At 39.3% G+C, this 23,235-nt stretch overlaps 3 long non-coding RNA genes across 4 annotated transcripts; 2 read left to right on the forward strand and 1 right to left on the reverse strand.

Annotated features, from left to right (window-relative positions):
- The first annotated feature begins 687 nt into the window (after positions 1-687).
- LOC307047608 lies at positions 688-3,171 on the forward strand. The gene is made up of 3 exons (XR_013810502.1): positions 688-1,663; positions 1,943-2,421; positions 2,647-3,171. It is a non-coding gene; the product is annotated as an uncharacterized lncRNA (long non-coding RNA).
- LOC307047607 lies at positions 2,420-6,949 on the reverse strand. 2 transcript variants are annotated; one of them, XR_013810500.1, is made up of 5 exons: positions 3,598-6,949; positions 3,300-3,500; positions 3,130-3,174; positions 2,947-2,998; positions 2,420-2,720 (listed from the first exon to the last, which is right to left on the reverse strand). It is a non-coding gene; the product is annotated as an uncharacterized lncRNA (long non-coding RNA). The 2 variants fall into 2 exon arrangements; XR_013810501.1 differs by having other exon boundaries at positions 3,300-6,949.
- Positions 6,950-13,395: 6,446 nt separating this feature from the next.
- LOC307013140 lies at positions 13,396-19,224 on the forward strand. Its single transcript, XR_013800867.1, has 2 exons — positions 13,396-14,318; positions 18,509-19,224. It is a non-coding gene; the product is annotated as an uncharacterized lncRNA (long non-coding RNA).
- The last annotated feature ends 4,011 nt before the right edge of the window (positions 19,225-23,235 follow it).

The raw sequence follows: 23,235 nt of genomic DNA on the forward strand, positions 1-23,235 counted from the left end.
TCGTTGAAGTAAATAGATGTAATGTTAAAAGTTTAAGAAGTGGAAGTAGATGCTGCATTGAAATATAAAAAACGGACAAACCAAAGAAATCAGCCTGCTGCCTGTACACACAGGGTGAAATTAGAGTACAGCTCATTTGGCTCAGACTGAAGCAAACTTATCAATTCATTTAAAAGTTAAAATTGGTGAATATTGAGCGAAATGGGGGGGGCGGGTTATTATCACAACAGTCATTATGGTAATTATTTTATGATCTACATATTTTATAGGTGCAGTGAACTTAACCAAAAAACTGTCAACTTCTGTACTCTGTATTTGGCTAACACCTACCTTCATTGTTTAAGGATATCATGTGAATGACGGCGAGCATCGGGATTATGTCCCATCCATATTCCCACGACGGCCATCGTCAGAAGGCTCAAAGAGGCTAAAGCGATACCAAAGGAGAGATGCTGTTTCTCAGCATGAGGCCCTGCTAGCAAAAAGGCAGTGAATAAAGCCACCTACAGAGGCTTCTCCTACTGAAACCCCTGAAGATTTTGATACAGCATATCCTGAAGCCCCTTTCACTGAGGATTCACTTCCTCAGCCCTCAGATGATTATGAACTGAGTGACACATCAGTATTACATAGGCAGCAGGTTTCCATTGCCATAGAGGTTGCCAATCTTAGGAGAGAAAGAGATGAGGCAAGAAGAGAAAGAGATGAGGCAAGAAGAGAACTGCAGAACTGGTCTAAGGAGCGTTTGTCTGTTCATGGTATTAAAGGTCACATGTCATGCTTTTCCGGTTATTACCCGTCCCTTGTGTGTTATGAAGGTTTTTCTGCATGTAAACGGTGTGCAGAGTCAAAACCCTCAAAGTACACCCTGTAGCGAGTAAAACTCTAAAACAGAAAATACCTCCCCAAAACGCCTCATTGGTGAAACGTCATCATGACGTCATCATCCATTTGATTCTTCCGGGTACGTGCTTACGAAAGCACGTACCCGGAACTAAATGGGCCAATCCGTGGAGCCGTTAAGTTACGTCCGCGGAGCCGTTACGTTAAGGCCCCGCTGATTGGTCCAAATTGACCAATCCACACACACACACTCAATGCAGGCAGCCCTGCTGATTTCTGCTCCGTGCTGCAGGCTGATAACAGACAGTTGGGATCGCGCGAAATTCTCTCTGCAGACCCATTCTCACAGCGTTTATCAACCTATAAACCTTTTTCTTACTCAATATCAAGCTCAGTGGAAATGGCCATGACATGTGACCTTTAAAGGAAACGACCGTGCATGCAGGGCCATGACTGGGCTCAGCTGGTCAGTTTTTGACTGTCTTCACCGATATTTAGTTCAGTTCATCAAATCATCACCAAAAGGTTTTAGATTGTCTACCCAGGACCAGCTCTTCCTTTGCTTGCTCAAGCTACGCCAAAATCCATCGATTGCTTTGCTGAGCCAAATACTACACAAACCAGAACCCACCATCCGCCCCATATTCCAACGTTGGCTGAATCTTTTTTATGCGAAAATCACTTTCCTCATTCACTGGCCTGAGAGGGAGTGCACCACCCAAACTATACCACCAGTGATGAAGGCCAACTTTCCGCGCCTCACATCAATTATAGATTGCTTCGAGATCAGAATTGAACATCCAAAAGCCCTTAAAGCCAGGTAAAGGTGCCAATATTTATGGTTTAGCCAGGTAGCTTTGACAGTGTTCGTACACAGGTCTGAATAAGTAATACGAATGAGTTTGATAATTTACAGGTCTTGCTTTTTAAATGTATGCTCAGATAGAGGGATGCTCATTGTACCCAGCCGCTGCATGCATTATATCAAATATTAAATGTATTATTGAAAACAAATAAAGGTCCATTAAAGGTTTGAAATCTTAAACTTGAAAATGAGTCCTGTTCATCTAACCGTGTTTTTGTTTCTTCTTTTCAACAGGGCAAAATCATACTCTAATTATAAGAAGTGGACTACAGTCAAATATTTCAGTGTGTAGTACTGCAGGAAACATGACCTTGATGTCCAAAGGTTGGGGAGGAAGAGCATCAGATGTCAAGATAGTTAGGGAATCTGGCTTTATTTCACCCCTCTACCACCATCCTGGGGACCGGGTAATGTTTCATCTTACATAAAGTGCACATATTCTACACTAACAGTTCATCACATGCATTTTTTTGGTAATCATTATGGACAAGTGTTGTTATTTAATGTTTGACTGCGAACATTAAAAGCAAAACGCCTACATCTTATGCATTACTTGTTTTAGATCTTGGCTGATCGGGGTTTTACTCTGAAAGATGAGTTTGCCTTACTTGGTGCCAGTCTCGAAACCCCAGCCTTCACTCTCGGCAGGAAACAACTCCAAGGCAAAGACGTTGAAGAGTCAAGAATGAAATCAACATTTCGGATTCATATTGGTAAGTATATTCATTATCCACAGACTGGTAAACTATTGCACATATCAATATGATGGAAAATAAATTAACTCTTTTACTAAATTAAGTTATATAAAAAACAGCACTAACGGACTGTAGCAAATTGTATAACAGTGCAAACAAAGTACTTAAAAAACAACTAGAACAATTACTGAGAACAATGGTAAAATGTGAAGTTTTATACTTGAAAATATTTTAAAACAACAGAACGGGTGATCGGTGTGCTGAAGCGAAGATTCCACATCCTGGATGGGCCGCTCCCTGTTTGCTTCGTAAAGACCCTGCGGGACGAGATGGAGAACAGGGATGTAGCCACCATTGACAAGATAGTACATACCTGTGCCGCCTTGGTCAACATGTCAGGTAGCATTGTGTTCAATAAAAACAGACAGGGGGATGTATAGCTCAAATCAGTCCTGCTGTCTTTTATCTTTGAGTCACTTAGTTTGGGCCATGGCAGTAAAAGAACAACTCTTCAATGACTATCCTTCAGCTTTTTAAATCTACCTTACTGCTCTGCTCTCCTTCCAGGAATGACAGTTGACACCACGTAATTATTCTGTAAATGTAAATAAACTGTGTATTAGGAATTGTCTTAGCTAGTATTAACCTAACAGCCACCTAACAACAAATGCTCACAAATGTTAATGAACTATAATTATAAATAATTGTTTAGGTTTTGTGTTTTACCTGAAGCTCCTGTTCTGTGTCTGACACAGCACTGTCTGTTGACTCCTGAAATTGTTATACATAATTTGTGATTATTTGTATTGTTTCATTATATTTGTGTGCCATGTATTACATAGTATAAAGATATAACAGACAGTGTATTTGTAGTCTCTAAGGAAAAATTGTTATGCCTGAAGCTCCAGCTCTGTATCTGGGATTGTGGTTCCCGCCAACTGTGGGTAGATGTGCCTGGCCCAAAAACGGCTAATGGTGTCCACTGCCTGACACTGAAAATCTTCATCTTGTTGGACACGGAAGATAACGGTTTGCTTTGGCGTCCAGGTGATGAAGTCTGCATAGGTTGCTTTGCACACAACCATCTGCATCTGCACCTGTAAAAAAATAGAGGAAGAAAAAGTACAGCATAGACTCCAACTACTTACCTGCAATTAACAAAACACAGATAAGAGTTGTTATTTATTGTATTACCTGGCTGTAGTAGCTGTGGTTGGTCCTCAGCGACAACAAAGTGTCCAGATGTCCTCTCTTGTCTGCTGGCCAGTGATCAGCTGACAAATCACTATTCCACTTCAAGGGGCACTTTACCTCAACCACCCCCTTTCCACAGCAAACGCAGTGTACATAAGCATCACAGCTTACACCAATGTAGGGCTTTTTTCTGCACACTCGGAAGCCTGCCCGTTGAATACTGATGCTTGTGTGGGGTTTATATATGTCACTGGAGATGTTAATTAAAGTGGGTGCTGTATATGCAGTTGTAAGGCCCAGTGCATACTTGTATGTCTCAATTGCATCCTTTTCGTGTTCCCTACCCCAAATGATGCCTGGTGTTTTCAGCGGATTTTCGCATGACACTTTCTGCACAATATCCCTCAGCAGTTATTTTTGATGGTTTCTCAAGAGATGTGTGGATAACTCTGTGTGCTGATGTACCTGTCACCCTCCCAACCCTCTGCTGGTGCCAAGATGAACATTCTGCCTGGTCTTTTGTCTCTTCCTCTATTGTCTGTACCTGGTCATCTGAAAATTCTGACAGATGTTGGTACCAAGGCTTTGGTTTGAAAGGGTCTGCAAAAGCCTTGAAAGTGCTCAGACCAACAGGCAGTTCTCCTGAGGCAGACAGCATTTCCAAGAACTGTTGTTTATTTTCTTCATTCGCCATTGGAATGACCCGGCAGTTTGTTCCTGTGTCCCTTTTTTTGGCTTTGTCTCCATAGAAGTTTATATTGATGAGCATGTCTGCCTCAACTTTTTTCGTGCAGACTTTATTCCCGGCACAGGCGATGCTGGTTGGTGCCACACTTGTATATCCAAGGCGAACTGATGCCTCCAACTTAAAAAGCAGGGCTCCGACATGGGAACAACTTTCTCCTAGTCTTGAGTAAAAAATATATATTTTAAATAAATACTTTTTAACCAAATAACAAAAGCATTTATTCCCTTCTGAAGGATTACATTGGTGGCATTGTGACTGTACTATTAGTGTTATGCAGTCAGCTTACCCTGCCATGCAATCACAGTGAGCAGCTGTGACCTCTCCAGTCTTGTTAACAGCAACCCAGGTGTTGTGGGGTTTATCTGTAACGCTCCATGATGGCTTTACATGGGTCTTGAAGACTGTTGTGTCAGCACAGGGTTTGTGGTGAAGAACCACATCCACCCAGCCACTGGTAAAAAAGGTATGTGCTTCCAGAGACCTGAAGTTCTTCATTGAACTTGCTGTGTAAATCCCTGGAGGACAAGTGAGCAGACACAAATCTCTAAACCTGCTCTGTCACATCTAAAAACATTTAAAAAAGTACATCGAACACATCTGGTACCGACACCGGCATCGCCACCGTAACCATAGCAACGTAAGTAGCGTAAAGAATGCAGCGCCGCCACGTACAGATGGCAACACCCAGAAATATTAATTACAGCTGTGTCCCAATTCAGCGGCCGCACCCTCCTGAGGACCCAGCCTCGCAATCCGCGGAGGACCCACTGCGAAATGAGACGGTCGACGGAGCATGTCCTTGTACGTCACCGGCAGTTACCCCTACATTTTGCCGCCCCCGTCACCTAGCAACCAGCTGCAGTCACAAGTGCCGGTAATAATTTCTGACACTAGGCAAAATATTTTCAAACTGTTTTCAAACTGTTTTCAAGACTGTTTTCAAAATTGTTTTCAAAACTGTTCAATATGGAGTCAGATCTAGCTGTACTTATTTTGGTGTTATATAATATGTTTAAATTATTTTCCCGAGGTCGCAACAGGCCCCCGTGAAGAGGGCTTCATTCTCCCCGCGCATCTGGATAAATTGCGCAGTCTGCTCCTTGCTCCCTATCAAAACAAAATTGTTGCAGTAAGATTTGTATAACAAAAGCAGTTAAATAAATAAATTAGCTTTATAAGGAATCCCAACAATTTGAAAACCAAACAGGGTTTAGAAATATTTTCACTTCATATTATTTTATGTATGTAATATAAAGAAGACATCTCCAATTGCCCGTATATTTAAATACACAAATTAAATAAGTTTACTTTTCTTTCATGTCGTTTACTATTTGGGTGAGTACATTTAAAAACGAATCCAGCTGAAACCGTTGTAGCCGTTGATGGGACGTTACAAGCCATATCTTTTTTTTTTAACTCATTCGTCACCGTCACCCATTGCATCCTGGGATATGGTAGACCGCGGAGTGTACATCAGATGTATCCTCTAAATCTGGGGAAAGAAGGCTGCATTTGCGGGCCGCATTCGGAGGAGTCTTGTCTTTTTTTTTAATTGGGACAGCCTTCGTTTGGCGGAAGTGACGTATGCGGTCTCCGAATGCATCCTCAGGAAGATGCGGCCGCTGAATTGGGTTATGGCTAGAAAGGATCCGTCTCATGTAAATATGACGTCACGTTCTCGTTCTAACTCTCGTTGTAATCGGAGCGGCTCGGCTGTAATCGGAAAGGGTCGGGGTGGGCGGGACGCGGGAAGATCGCGGGAAGATCGAGAAGAGACGTCGTTCTAACTCTCGTTGTAATCAGAGCAGTGGTAACCACTCAAAGTCCTCAAGAGATAGGAAACGACAGCAGTGTGGGACCTTATTGCGGGAAATTACTGAGCACACATACCACCTACAGGATGAGACGTTCATGTGTACAGTGATATCAAGACTAAATGATCTTTTGGAGGACGTAAAGCAACACACCCCACATGACAGTAGTCTTCCTCTCACCTTCACGCCCCCCAAACACAAAAGGCAGAAGAGGACCATAACACCTCTCAGTACCAGCCATCGTAGACACCCTTTTTCAGGCCGGGCGGGTCATAAGGCTGAGATCATGAGATCCAACTACAGAGTGGACAGCTTGAACAAGATTTTAAAAGCTAAGTCCCCAGAGTCTAATGCGGGAGGAGCAGGCAGGGGTACGAAGAGGAGGATAGATGCTTTAGGTAAGAACAAAGTATATTTACTTTTGCCATCTCCTCTATATTCACAAAACACAGCCAATCATCCATTCCAATCCTATGTGACATGGCACAGTTCATTTCACTCCAATAGAAATTGGTATAAAAGAGACCATAGTCTTCTCATTGTGCTTATTGCTGTGGATAGGTGTTAACTATTGTTGTTGTATTGTATCATATCAAAAGTTGTTTTCATCCAAGGCACGACCGCCAGGTGAATGTTGGAAGCTTGGAGATGAATGGAGCTGTAAAGAGGTGGTAAGTAAAACAACGTTTTTAATCCATTGCATGTGATTGATGTAGTTATAAAAAGTATATCATAAGCTGTCATTACAGTCTAAATATCTAACAGCAAAAGGAGGAGAGTCTGAGGAGGAGAGGAGACAGCAAAAGGAGGAGAGTATGAGGAGAGGAGAACAGGAGAGGAGAGGAGACAGCAAAAGGAGGATAGTCTGAGGAGAAGATGAGGAGAGGAGAACAGAGGAAACAGGGAAAGCAGAGTAAAGAGCAGAGTTGAAAGAGAAGTTGAAAGCAGAGCAAACAGTAGCAGGAGAAGTAGAGCAAATGTAAAAGTAACTTTGAAAAGTATCAGCAAGAAGATCAGAGTTGCATAATGTTATTTTGTTTTATTCGTTACTGTTATATTAATGTTGTATGTTAATTTTTGTACATAGGATAATAAAGATGATCTTAACCTTGAACTCAATTCATGACCTCATTTCATTATTAAAACCTTAATATCAAATTACAGACTGGATTCAAATTAGGATCTCCAAATGTGTTGATGTAATGTTTGTGATAAACTGAAGGATAAAGTGTTCCTTTATGTGTTGAGAAAATTCCCCTCCCTCTTAAGCCAAGTAAGGTGTTTAAAAAGCCTCTTGGATCAGCTGGAAAATGCATCATCACAAAGCTGAAAACAGCTGTTTCACTTTACTTTTGAAAGATACGACAGAGACAAAGCTACACATATATGATGATATTATAGAATATGATGCATTGCTACAGATTAAACTACCCAACGGGATATAAAGGTAACACCTCTACAGCAGTAACATGCAACATACATTTTATTGCACCAGGAGCTATCTTGGGACTTTTACTGCAACAACGTTGACTTGCCTGTGAATACAAAATAAACCATAGTGTTGCTGATCTACAGTGTTGTCATTCTTCTTTCAACATCAAGACAGCTAACAAATATTTACATACTTAATATAGTTTAGTTTCTCGCCATCCCAAACGTAAACATTCAGCCACGTGACTGCGCTTCCGAGCCGCTCCGATTACAACCGAGCCGCTCCGATTACAACGAGAGTTAGAACGAGAACGTGACGTCATATTTACATTAGACGGATCCTTTCTAGCCATAACCGCTGAATTGGGACACAGCTCATATGTGTTCGGGGGCCGTCTCTTTCCAATGACGTCACGCATTGTACGCATTGTGATTGGCTGTACGGTAATTTACCCAGGGGTGCTCGGTTATGGCTAGAAAGGATCCGTCTTGTGTTAATATGACGTCACGTTCTCGTTGTAACTCTCGTTGGAGCGGCTCGGAAACACATCTAGAGCAGTAACATGATGCAACATACACATTAATGCAGCAAGATAATAGTAAAACACTGAAAGGGAACATTTTATTGCACCAGGAGCTATCTTGGGACTTTTACTGCGACAACGTTGACTTGCCTGTGAATAAAAAAATAAACCATAGTGTTGGTGATCTACAGTGTTGTCATTCTTCTTTGAACAGCAAGACCGCTAACACCCTATTTCAACAATCACACTCCCTGTCATTGACATAATTAATAGATAGTTTAGCTTCTCACGATCATTTGCTGTGGCCCACTGATGTTAACGATCGTAACTGAAAGGCTGCCTGCCAAACGTAAACATTCAGCCACGTGACTTGCAAACTCTCGCGACAGTTTTACACTAGACGGATCCTTTAGCCATAACCGGGGCGCTCGGGGGCAAATCACATCTACAGATCATGACGAACCGAATTGAATTATTCCTATGCTCCTGGCGTGTGAAAATGTTTATGAAAAACATGTTTAAAAAAACATGAAAACGGAGCAATGGCTGTACGCCATTGGCTGTACGGCAACTCAAGAGGAACATCATACACGGTCAAATTCCGAACATTTAAACATAGCCTACACTTCATTCTTTACTTTGTCCGTTATTATATGTAGAAGATGAACTACCTCTCTGAAAGGTCCCAATGTGTTCATTTTTGATGGGCTGTCTTCTGAGTGGTTAAACATCACTAATGATTTTCTGACTTCTGACTGCTTTGGATATATAATTACACCACAATAAGGTTTTACTATCACAGTGCACTGAGATTTGTGACAAACTGTAAAGCACTTACGCATCACTGTACACTGTAAACCAAGGCGGTTTTGCCATCACTTACTGTACTGAGGGCTCAGTTACTGGTACATTTTCATTTACAAAGCCATGTTGGATAAAGTACCATCTTATATCTGCTCCCTGATCTCTCGGCAAATTGAAAGTACTTATTGCCTGAGATCTCATGCTGTGGTTTTATTAAATGTGCCAAGTGCTAGGACTGTCTTAGGGAAGAAAGCTTTTAGATGTGCAGCTCCACTAACTTGAAACAGTCTGCAAAAAGAATGTAAAATTACCAAGCTGGTACCACTACATGTTTTTAAAGCTCGGTTGGATGCTCCACAGTCAGATGCTGTTGGTACCTGTACATGTGGATAGATATGTAAATTGTAATCCCTGTAATTTTTGCTGTATGATGTCCTTTTGTTGTTCTGTTGTTTATGTTTTTATGTCTTCATGTGGAACCTACTGCTGCAGGTCTCCCTTGAAAAATAGATAATTGATCTCAATGGGATTTTACCTGGATAAATAAAGGTTTTGAATTGAATGTCGAGCATTAACTGCAAGTCACTCAAATGCCTAAACTGGAGAATAATTATGTTACAAGTGTTACAGAAAACATATCCAAGTGTAACAAACATCCAGTATTAACCTTACTGTTTTTTACTAACAGTAACAAACTAATAATGTTCATAAAGTGCATATTTTTTCAAAACTCACAATATATATATATATATATATATATACCTGTATATGTAATGAAACATAATGCACAATGGTACACAGTATCCAAACTCTTTAGGCACTGGTCAGAGGCATTCATGTAAAGCAGATCACCAGAATCCAATACTGGTAAAAACGTTGCAGAGATCAAATGTTTCCTTGTCTGAAAGGAGAAACCTAATTTTAAAACAACATTTTCAGTGTGTGACTTGAAAGATAAGTTCTGATCAATAATAAAACCTAGATATGTGTATGTAGTGACCCTTTCAATGTCAATGTCAGTCCCTTGAACAGTACAAATGTTGGGGAGAAAATAAGTTAACTTTTTGCCATTTGAGAATATCATGAGTTTGGAGTTGTCTGCATTTAATACTAACTTGAGTTGAGATAAATGGGATGGAATAACATCAAAGGCAGACTTTGCTCTATAGAAGAGGATGAACAATAAATAATAGTATCATCTGCATAAAAATGGAAAGCAGCATTTGAACAATTATTAGAGATTATTTATATACAGTATATGGTGAAATTATTGGTCCTAATATGGAACCTTGGCGCACACCCTTTCAAATCAAATCAATCAAATCAAGTTTTATTTATATAGCACATTTATAAACGATTTTTGGTCGAGCCAAAGTGCTGTACAAATAATAAAAAATACCCTACAGTAAAGACATTTTACAGCTAATACAACAGCAGTTTGTTCAGAATATCAGTATGAGAAGAAAACGACACCCTCTGTCCTTAGACCCTCACATCGTACAAGGAAAAACTTCAAGAGAAAACCCCACAGTTTAAAGGGAAAAATGTGAGAAACCTCGGGGAGAGCAACAGAAGAGGGATCCCTCTCCCAGGACGGACAGACGTGCAATAGATGCCGTGTGTAAATCGAAGAGATAATACATTTTACAACATAGGTAGACCGAATGTTAGGAAATGCATGCGTCTATAATAATAATAATGAGTTGCTCCCGATGGCATGGCCAACGGTGTGTGAATGTGTGTGAATGTTATGTCCTAGAGGTACACTGCTCTGTATGAATGGGTGTGAATGGGTGAATGACATGTAGTATGTAAAGCGCTTTGAGGGGTCTCAAAGACTGGATAAAGCGCTATATAAGTACAGTCCATTTTTTAATAGGATGAATCCACGAAGATGTCAACAATCCTGTGGGAGCCTTCAGGGAGGCAGCACGACGAGACCCAGGCAGGACCGCAGAGACAGGTTCAGCCACGACCCGAAGTCCACGACTTAATCCAGAACTCAGGATAGAGGATCCAGGATGCGGGACCACAGCAAGAGGATCAGCCTCGACTCAAGATCACATCAAGACACAAAAGAAGAAAGATTTGGCTGGGTTAATCGGAACATGAGAATACACAGGTACAGACAGACAGAAGGAAGAACAAGCACTCCCTTTGGAGTGATTTTTTTTAAATATTGAAGTTAAATGCATCAATCTGGTGCACTTTGAGAGCAAAATGAAGAGATATATGGATACCTCTCAACATCCATATGAAACAACTGTAAACAGATTTACTTTGTCTTTATGGATTCGATTGTGGACTTGATTGTGATTGCTGCACATTATCCCTTACTTAATAAATACTTTTTTTGATAATCTATTATATAGAAAGGTATATCATATTGATATATAATTAAGCAATAGCTCACGACAGGCCGTGGTATATGCTCATTATATCACAGCTAAGGGGCCGTGGTTCGGCCCGACGCGAAGCGGAGGGTCGACAACCCCCTTAGCATATATACCACGGCCTGAAGTGAGCTATTGCTTTTATAAAACGGTTACCAAGTGTGGCAATATGAAAGAAAAATACATACTCTAATTTAAATAGTTTTTATTAGTAAATAATGATGTTCAAAATAAAATAGTCCCTCCGTTGCCTTCTGCACAAAACATAGTGCAAGGTGGTTGCTATGCAACAACACTAACATCAAGCGAACATATTAGACAGAGAGCGTTGATCCATTATTTGGCTGTTTATTTACATTAATGTGTATGTTGCTGTTTATTGTGCTTCCACTGAAAAACTGTCCAGCATCAGTAGCATGGCTTACGTGGTCACTTGTATAGGTTGAGGTTGTTCGAGGCTGTTGCTTGGCGTGGCGAGAATATTGCTCCACTTTCTCCGGTCCCAGAGATTGGGCTTCCAGTAGCTCTGGAGAGAGCTTTCGCACCTGTGGCCACTAACGGTCATAATTTATCCGCTTTGTTTCAAGACCCGCATCAGAAAGCTTTTGAATGGTGGTACTTTTCCAGTTGGTCTACCTGCTCTTCACGTAGCTCTGCATGTCGTAGTTTAGGTGCTTTTTTTTCTGGAGATAGGCACTGCTCAATCCACTCCTCGATACTATAGTAAGACCCCCCCCGGAGGTCGAAGTTAATCTTAAATGTTTCCATTTTAAGCTTTGTAAGTTTGTTTCGTAACGGAAGAAATTTAAATATATTTATAAAACTGACAAGTCAAATCAAGCAATCTGATTGGTCGATTGCGTTTTTGCGGACCTCTTTGATTACAGATTTGAAAACATCGTTGCTTGCTTTAAAAGTAGCACAATTCATTATGTTAAACCTTCAAAAGTATCTAGATATCCCTGCCCTAATGCCAAAGGAACTGCACACTGAATATGTTTTGGCGTTTGATGTCTATGTCTGGGCCGCTGCGTCAAAAAGGAGGGCTTCTGCCCCATTACTTCTCCACTGCTTTCTTGTTCCAGTATACGGTATACGGTATACTGTTTTTCTCAGACGCGGAGGGATACTGACTTGTTGTGAAAAGTAACTTACAATTCTACCTGTGGTATACGCTCAGTATATCAAGGCAAAGAACCAATCAGATTGCTTGATTTGACTTGTCCGTTTTATAATATATAATTTATTGATAATATATAATACAATCAAATATAACAATCAAAACGAAATAAGTAGTATTAAGTATTAGGGCTAAGAAAATATTGTACATGTGAAATAGTTGTATGTATTGATCTAAATTGACATGCATACGCTAAGAAAAATAGTCCGTTATTACTGTTTGAACTAACGTACCAACGGCACTGAACATATTACATATTACCTACCATATTACGTTATATACTTCTTACCTTCGATTTCTCTTGTTCTTCTCCTCATTCGTCTTTGTTTTTCTTCAAGTTTTATTGTATTTCTTCAAGTTTTTATCTTGTTGGTCGAATGCACTTAAGCGTCAGCTAAATGCAATGTAATGTAATGATCAAAAAACCCCTCTATACTCTAGACAGCGTGGGTAAATTACCGTACAGCCAATCACAATGCGTGACGTCATTGACGTCATGACGTCACAACGTCACGACGTCATGACGTCACTGGTAAGAGACGGACCCCGAACACATATGGTACCCCGAACACATCTGGTACCGACACCGGCGCGGTATCTGAAATGTTCATATTGATATTTTTTTAACTCTGGCTTTGTGATAAAAAATATGGCAAAACGAAAACAGCCATGCCTCGCAGCTTTTGGATTCACAAGCAAAGAAGCAAAGGAGTCTAAAAATGACAACGTTAACGGAAAACAACTTTTAGTTGGCCGGCTGTAAGCGGCGTTAGGGTCGAGTTTGACAGCTCCTCACTGAGTTGAGTAAAGTTGGAACGAAATTGGCAGATTCAGATTTCACGGATCAATAACTCATGAACAGAACGTTGTTCAGACACAAAGTACGTCTCCTAAGTACCATGGTAAGGTTGACAACGAACTACAATCACTACAATCACATTTTGATTAAAAAAAGCCAATACGCCCTTACAAAAATTAACTATAGTATTACTATAGTATACTATAAGAGTTGTATTGTGTCCTATAGTAAGTTTGTAGAGTTCTATAGTATTTTTCACCAGCTATCGTATTACTATAGTCTTTTCTGTAGTGCCATTTTACTAGCTATAGTAGCCCTATAATATTTCAATAGTAATACTATGTATCTAGATCTTTGTAGTATTCCTATATTATTTTAAATAGTATAACTATAGTATAATATATAGTGTTTCTGTAGTTGTTTTTTGAACACACTGTAGACCACTCCTATAGTAATAGCATGATATTGTCATAGTGAATGCATATTATTATATAGTGTTTGTAAAAGTATTACCATAGTGTTTTTTTTGGAGTTTCTGTATTAAGACTATATTATTTTAAATAGTACTACTGTAGTATAATATTTAGTGTTTCTGTAGTTGTTTTTTGAACACACTATAGAAGACTCCTATAATAGTATGATATTGTCATCATGAATGCATATTATTACCATAGTGTTTGTAAAAGCATTACACTCCTAGAATTAATGTGTCATTTTTGTTTAACACACTGCTTTGACAAAGGCAATTCAACACATTCAGTGTCATTTCTGAACTATTTTACACACACATGTGTATACATAGAAAAAATAAAAATGTACATAGTCAACACATTAGTGTTGACTAACACTGGGTTAACATTGGGCTAACATTGGGCACTAACATCGGGCACTGTCCTGCCCAATCACGGTTGAGTTATTTCAAATGTATCATTTTTCAACTGTCCAACTGTCAATCAAATGTCCCAACTGCCATTTCACCTCTGGCTGCTGTGGAGGCTGGATGTCAGCGGAGGAGAGTCTAACTCTAGGTAAATTATACAGAAACAAAACGTTTTTAACAAAGTGAGCAGATATATTGTCATAATGTGAGCAAGCTAGGGGTCTAAATTAGGGGTGCACCAAATTGGAAATTCTTGGCCGAAACCGATACCAAAAATAGGAAACAGTTGGCCGAAAACCGAATGCCGAAAGGCCGAAAATGATTAATAGAAATATATATATATATATATAATGTATACATTTTTTACCAATGTTGTTCAGCTGCCTGATTATGGAAAAAGACATGATTATGGCAAAACGTAACTTAACTAAAATAATAATCACTATTATGGGTCCATAAAACATTTATTCAGCACTTTTGAATGCATACAGTAAATTAATTCCAAGTCAAGTGCATTTTCTTTTCTCTGTTGGATAACTACAACAAAGTGCATTCAGAACAAAGCCAAGGTGCTTTAAAACTGCATAAACATCTAGGCCAGTAGGCTTACAACAAAATAGTGTAAATAAAGACTGTAACAGCCAGGCCTTCAACAACAACAAATGCACCTATAAGTGCATGCATACAAATGTGCAAACTGGATAAATCCACATGAATGTAACTATTTACAAATGAAATGAAATTACAATTTCAAGAATCTGCAAATAAGGTGGTCTGTCCTCATGAGCAATGTAAACAACATTGTATCATTTAGATACCAAAAGTACAATATATTGAACACTGTGCTGCTGTCATTTCCCACTAATGATAACCTGAGATGGTGAATTATAACTCACAATGAAAATTGTTCAGGAAAGTGGGTATAGAGTAGACATGTAGAACTAGATAAGCTTATGATAAGCCAGCCTTGTCTACTTATTAAGGAAAAGTGGGTGGTTATTTTTAATGAACAGTAGCTTCTCTGCTTTATCAGCCATAAGTCTGTTCCTCTTCTCATCAAGCACATGAGAGGCAGCGCTGAACAGTCTCTCGCTGTCAGTGCTTGTGATTTGATCTTACTCCGCATATTTGTCCGGGTGTTTTGATTTCAAGTGGTGGAGTAATCCCGAACTGGTGAAAGTCTTTGCAGTTACACCCCCTCGAGAAATGTCAGCTGAACACGTTTTACAAATCGCAATCCGCGCCTCTTTCTCTGATATTTTTAAATATCTCCAAGCGCCAGACATGTTGGCTGTGAGCCAGCCGCGAGCATGGTCGCGCGCCGTGCTTGTCGCCGCGTTTTGATTACGTCATCACAACAACACGTTAGCTTACCAACGTAACCCTGTTCCCTGACATTCGGTGATATTTTTAGGGTTAGGGTTAGGGTTAGGGTTAACCCTAACCCTAAGGGTTAACCCTAACCCTAACCCTAACCGGCCGAAAGCCGAAAGGGCCTTTTTAACCATTTTCGGCCGATAATTTTCGGCGGCCGAATATTCGGTGCATCCCTAGTCTAAATACATATTTTTAAACTTAAATAAATATGTTTTGCCAATGTTGAACAACTCAAACAATAGTTATTGTTTGAGTTTAGCTGCCTGGATGACAACTATTTTACTTTAGGCCGTTCTTCTTTTTTATTATATTTATTTTATCTTAACTTAAAGACCCTGTGAAGTGTGCACCTGTGCATGATCTGTTATGCTAATACGTATAGTAATGACCAAAATTGTCCATTGGAACCCATATCAAAAGATGTTGGAATAGCAACGAATTTGACGAGTTTTGAATTTGCCGGGGAAATCTGCAGTCGACCTTCGCCTTCGTGGGTGTGGCTTGCGATCTACTGCGTCACTTCACGAGATGGACGCCGCCGCACTGTTTACATTCACCACCGTTCATTTTTTCTCTTTTTCAAAGTCGAATTTCTCAACGTTTTTGAGCTAGTATTTTCCTGGAAAGTGTGTCGGAGTCGACTTGAAGTGATTGCCAATCGAGAAAACCTGACAATGGAGGCGACAGTGAAGAAAGAGGGATGAAAAACACAGGGAAAACGATGCATTGCTGCTGGCTGTAGTAATGTCAAGTCTGCCAAAGTGGCGATGTTTCTGTTCCCAAAAGATGAAGGTGAGCCTGGCTGGTGTCATTGTTTCGTAGATTCTTTGATTGATCATGATAAATAAAGGCCACTGGTCGATTTGAGAGAGAGAGAAAGAGAGACTGAGAGAGTTACAGGGTTGTCGTTAGCATCTGGTGCTAGCTCGGAGCTAACGGAGATTAGCTGTTTCAACAATAAGGAGAGGGAGAGTGCTCTCCTGTGGGACTGAGAGAGATAACGTCAGCTCAGGGAGGTAAACTGTAGCCTAAGTTATCTCAGTGGGTTTGGTCATCTATGTAAACAAATATTTCCATCTATGTAATATTAGTTGTATAAAATAGGTTAAGAAATCCTTCCAATGTTTTTTGATTATTGAAATATATGTTTCATATGAGTGTTGAGAGCTGTATCCATAAATCTCTTAATGTTGCCCTCAAAGTGCACCAAATTGATCACTTTCCTCATCTATCCTGTCCGAAAAGCTGTCCAAATCAATCATTTCTCTCACACTAGTATCACTTTCCAAAGTCTCCGCCATGTTTACAATCGCAACTGGGTACATCTTGTGACGTCACAGCCACTATCGTCTGCAACTTCCGTTAGGCTCAGACGGCAAAATTAATAATTCATTAATTATGAATTATTACAAATTATTTTAGCCATGAACAGGCACAATGATATGTAAGGAATGAAACTGCCATTTCATTTTGGTGCAAAAACATGCAATTCACTGGGTCTTTAATGTAGCTTACACTGTTTTCTGTGATCATTCTTCAATCGGCATTATATTGATAGCATTAGCAGCTATATGTTTAATGCTATCTAGCTACTTTGGCTAGGTCACTAAAGTTATTTATTAGTAGTACGTGTACACTACAGTTGACCTGTTTCTGACTAGAACATCAGCCACTACTCTATACTTGCAAATATTATATTGTGTAGAAGGGAGATTTCATATCTGCCTCTTGTCGCTAAGGCAACTGTGTATGTGAGACGCAGCCTCACGCACGGCAGTTAGGCCTTCCCGATTTGATTGGTCGGGAGGGAAGGGCCGGCGGGCTTTTCTTCAGACCAATCAAATCGTTGGAAGGTAAGGCCGGCGGGCCTTGACATGTCCCTTACGCGTCTATCGTTATTCCAACCCAGTTTAGATTTAACCACGCCCACTTCCGCATTACGCAAGAACGTAGCTTTAGCGTCATAGACTTCATCTTCGGCAGTTATAGCCATAGCGGTCGCGGTAAAGCAGGAATAGTTGTTTTTTGTCTTACTGGTGTTTTATCATCTCAGCTGGTGTAAGTATTAGCATTATTTAATGATACTATTTTATATATATATATAGGCCTACACACATTTATTCATTTATAAACATATATATATATTAATGTTAAAATAGACATTTATAACATATTATAAATGTCTATAAAATATTAAATAAACGTTAACATGTTACATGACAAACAAAAAAACGAAACATTATATATAGGCTATATATACAGATGTTTGCTAATGCATCCCTCTTATATCCATCAGGAATTAATATTAAATGATGAATTAACATTACCTCAGCACTGCATAAGTGTGGTCGTCAGTCATATTGACAAAGATATTGTATATTATGCATACAGTCTATGATATTATGCAGCGTTTATAAGGACGGTATTTTGCTTGTCAGATTCATTGTCAGATTCAGATTTCGTGGGTGTGCCGTGTCTACGTAGAGCTACGTCGATCCTTGCGTAATGCGGAAGTGGGCGTGGTTAAATCTAAACTGGGTTGGAATAACGATAGACGCGTCCCTGACACTGCGGACTGCGGTTGTAGTATAGAGTGATTGCAGCGTGCAATACTGTGTTTCACCACACATTAATTTAGAGGGGCGCTGTTTCAGTCTTTGTAAAATACTCACTGACAACGGCGGAGAGATGTTTTTTAATACAAATAAAAAATATAAAGAAATACCCAGCCTCCAGGAGAAAACGCCACTGGAGGCTGAGCAGAATCTCCCCTGTGCTTCTCTAGAAGTTGTCTTTATGGGTGAAGTTAATTAACTTAAAATTACCATACTGTTTATAATTTATATAAATTGTGTATTAATGGGTTTAACTAGAAGATGATAGATGATGGCATTTAATTTAATCTGGCATAATATGATTAGTCAACATCAGGATGAATTTGTCTTTTTCTTATAATTACAGGAAGCGGGAATGAGCTGCAGGAATCTGTTAAAGTCCTAGCAAAAAGTAAATTAAAAGAAAAATCTACAGTGTCCAAAGCACAAACCATCTCCTGGAAGTAACTGGTGAATTTGGATTTGTCCTTGATAGGATTTTAAAATACAACACAGACTTCAAAGAGTTTATAGATGTTGATAGAAGTGAGAATCAGTAACTTTGACAGATTCCAAGTGCACTTTTCTGAAGCCCCGGATCTTCAGCCTGTCCTAAGAGAAGTCTGTCAAACTCAGGTATACATGTACCATGCTTGTTAAATTGTGTTTCAAAAAATCACACAGGCCAGAACTTTACTTTGTGCTGTGCTTGCTCTTGTTGTTTTGTTCAGCCAAGAACCAGTTCTTCTGAATGGCCTAACTAATCTACTTAAGAAGAAAATTCCAGAAATATTTGATGAACTGCAAAATGGCATTCTTACAGAGAAGACCAGCCTCAAACTTGTCAGAGTTTGCATCTCTGACTTGGTAGAGAGGCATGGGTTGTAAGTATATGAATGTGAAATGTGTTTATACTGTATATAGGGGTTGGGACACTTTTTCCCTTAATTTCATTGCCCAACCATTTCTGTTTCAGGCCTGAAATTGTTCTTGTAATTTTTTTACATTTAAGTTATTCGTATTCATATTCTGTGAACAATGTATTTTATTTTGTTAATAAAGTCCCTATCTTTCAAATTGAAACTGCTCTGCTTGCTAACTTTTATTTGTTGATACCATACTTACTATAGGGATGAATACATCATTATTAAAGCTAATTAACTATAGATTCACTATAAGATCACCATAGCCAACTCTATAGTATTACTATAGTAATTTTCTGTAGTGTGTTCCAAAAAACCATAGAAATAATATAGAAAGCACTATAGTGATACTACATAAAACTCAATAGTATAGCTATAGTAATTTCCTATAGTGGCCGAAAAACCATAGAAATACTACAGGAAACACTATAGTATAACTCTAACTTCACTATAAGATCACCATGGCCAACTCTATAGTATTACTAAAGTAATTCTCTATAGTGTGTCCCAAAACACCATAGAAATACTATAGCAGTTTTTTGTGGTATTTCTATAGTCATTCTTAATAGTAATACTATAGTGTTTTTTCGTAAGGGCGTGCTGTCCTCCAAACTGGACACATTACATTGATCTCTATCCGCAGCCGGAGAAGAAACGAGTGCTCAGGGACCGTCTGCAAAGTGCAACTCCGAAAAAAGAGAATACAATAATATTCAATCACTATTATACAGCTTATTACTACCAAACTCACAACACACATCAATATTCTCCTGTTGGTCATACTACAGCAGAGAGTTTGGAAGAATGTGCTTTTGAATAATTTTGGTGAATATTTATTATGTAAAATCTTCAATAAATATGGTATAATCTTCAATATCTTCACTATTATACTGTGGAGTGCTACCAAACTCACTACACACATCAATAGTCTCCTGTTGCTCATACTACAGCAGAGAGTTTGGAAGAATGTGTTTTTGAATAATTTTGGTGAATATTTCTAATGTAAAATCTTCAATAAACATGGCATCATCTTCAATAACGTTACTATTATACAGTATAAATATTCACCAAAATTATTCTCTCTCTGCTGTAGTATGACCAACAGGAGACTATTGATGTGTGTGGTGAGTTTGGTAGAAATATAATAGTAACGTTATTGAAGATTATACCATATTTATTGAAGATTTTACATTAGAAATATTCCCCAAAATTATTCAAAAGCACATTCTTCCAAATTCTCTGCTGTAGTATGAGCATCAGGAGACTTGATGTGTGTAGTGAGTTTGGTAGTAGTAATATACTGAATAATAGTGAAGTGATTGAATATTATTGTATTCTCTTTTTTCGGTGTTGCACTTTGCAGACGGTCCCTGAGCACTCGTTTCTTCTCCGGCTGCGGAAAGAGACCAATTGAATGTGTCCAGTTTGGAGCAGGCCCGGCTCCAGGATGAAATGGCTGAGGGGGCTGTTAAAAAATCCGAGGGGGCGATTTTTTTTCACAACAACGAAAAATACTGGCAATGTAATGAATTGACACACCAAGCTTTTTTCCTTCTCACTGCTCTACAATCTCTTTGCTTCTTTATTTGTTATTCTGGATTTACCTCTGTCGTTCTGTTCTTTTCCTCTGATCTTTAATATTAGATAGTACATTAATAGATGGCCGAACTTTGTTTAACAGACTAACATTGATTTCCTCAATTTATAAATGGACAGGCTCTGTAATTATACCATAACCTTTTCTCCTCTATCCCTTAACTCGTCTTCCTATACAGAATTACTTACCTCTAGTCAAGTCAGGATTAAATAAACATTAATCTGGTTGATTTTTTATTTTCAGGATTGAATGTTCAAATCAAGGCCTAAAACCTGGCATTTCATAAGAAAGTGACTAATATATAAACCAAATGTAATATTGGATCAAATACTACACCAAATGGACAGACACAGATTAAAAATAAAAATAAAGTCCCCTGGTTTGTCTCTAGAGTCTAACTGCCATGAGAAAAATCTAATCAATGTTCCAAAATCCGTCACAAGATGTCGCTCATTGTACCAATATGGTTGATATAATACATAACATATTATTATTCTAGTAAAAGGGCTCGCTTTGGCAAAAACCTGATCCATACAGCCCTAAATAATAACAAGTAACCATCACGTGTGGTGCTATCTGTAGTTGTTTGTCTTATTTTTTGTTGATTTCAAACAACATGGATTTCAAGTCAATATACGAAAGTAAATCAAGGAAATAAGCAAACAAGCTGATCTTCAAGTTCCTCAAAAACACTGGTCTGAGGACAAGGATTTAATATGAACATTTAATAAATCAACAGTAGGTGGCGATATATGCTCCAAGGGGAAGCGATTCGCCAATAAAGACAAAATAATAATAATAATAAGTAGTAGAAGAAGAAATACGCTAACGCTAAAAACAGGCACAACACGGTTACTCTGTTTTTACTGACATGTAACATTTGATTTCACCTTGCTCTATTTTTTTAACGCACGTTCAAAAACGGGAACATTTTCGGGAGTTTCAACCGGGTACCAGCCACCGAAAACGGGGACTCTGCCCGGAAACGGCGACGTTTTGGTCACCCATCCGACTGTGTTTACAGCTAAGCACACACGCTAACATTAAGACTAGCTCACTTGGGGTTGAGGCTTTTTTACACGTTGCTTGACTGCCTGCCCACATATATGATCTAAACATAGTAACATGTATTGTGGAAAAAAATTATTTAAAGTAATTTAATAATTGTGACATTTGTTGTACTTTTTGATGGATGAATGATGCTCAAAGTGAGGGGGCAAATAATACAACTGAGGGGGCAATGCCCCCTTTTGCCCCCTCGTGGCGCCGGGCCCGGTTTGGAGGACAGCACGTATTGGCTTTTTTGATCAACATGTGATTGTAGTTCGTTGTCAACCTTACCACGGTACTTAGGAGACGTAATTTGTGTCTGAATAACGTTTTGTTCATGAGTTATTGATCCGTGAAATCTGAATCTGCCAATATCGTTCTAACTTTACTCAACTTCCACACCGAGGGAGAGGCCTGCCGATGCGCAGCCTGAAGAGTCTTTAACAACGGCCACAGCCGCCGGCGTAGTGACACCGTCTGTAGTAGTAGCAGCAGTGCTTGAATTGGGCCGCCCGGTACTCACCGGTACGCAGTACCGGCACTTCTGATTTTTACCCATGTGGTACCGGCACTTCTTACTGAGTACTCAGCCGCCGGCAATATACGTATATATTGTAAACGCAACGCAGCGCAAATGTGGGTCTGACTCTGCCTCACAGAGGGTGACTGGCTGTCTACATGACGTGGCCTGCCGACATTACCACTTTCATACAGATCATACTAATGCCCTCGATTGGTCTCTGTGTGTCATTCAAGCTCGGGAGGGTGTGTGTTGGTGTATGTGTGTGGCGCGAGCGAGCGAGAAAGCGCGCGCACCGGTTACGTGTATTGTTGTTAGCATCTGGTGCTAGCTAGCTGCGCTAACGGATATAAGAGCTGTTTCAACAACAAGGTGGAGGGAGAGTCCTTTGCTGTCAGACTGAGAGGCTGATAACTACAGCTCTGGTGAGGTAAATTACTCTCTGAGTCTTTAGATAGTTAACTTAGTTTAAGTTATCTCAGTGGGTCTCAAACGGTTCGTTCACCATTTATGTAAACACATATTTCCATTTGAGGTGGTAGTGATTCGTAAAATATGCATGAATAATACAAACAAAATGTTAACTAGGTGAAAAAAGGTAAGATAAACTTGTTGAGAGCTAAAACTAGTCTTTGCTGTTGCCTCAAAGAGGAGCAGGAGAGGCCGATTCAGGAGCCCAGACACACTCACAACTATAAATGAACCAAAAACAAATAAATAAACAAGTTTCAATGTTTTTTCATATTGGATATTGTATGTTATTGGTTATGGCCATGTACTTATGATTTTATGATTATTTAAATGTATACATTTTTGTTTCATATGGGTGTAGTCTCTTTATTTCCCCCTCAAAATGCGCCAGATTGATGCATTTAAGTCCAACATTTTAAAAAAAATCTTACCGGGGGAGCATGCCCTCGGACCCCCCTATAGGATTTGAGGCCCGGCCCCACTGTTCCCAAATAGATTTGCAATTTTTTTTAAATAGTTACCCATCTCCATAT

Source organism: Notothenia rossii (assembly GCF_949606895.1).
Source record: "Notothenia rossii genome assembly, chromosome: 7".
NCBI lineage: Eukaryota > Metazoa > Chordata > Actinopteri > Perciformes > Nototheniidae > Notothenia > Notothenia rossii.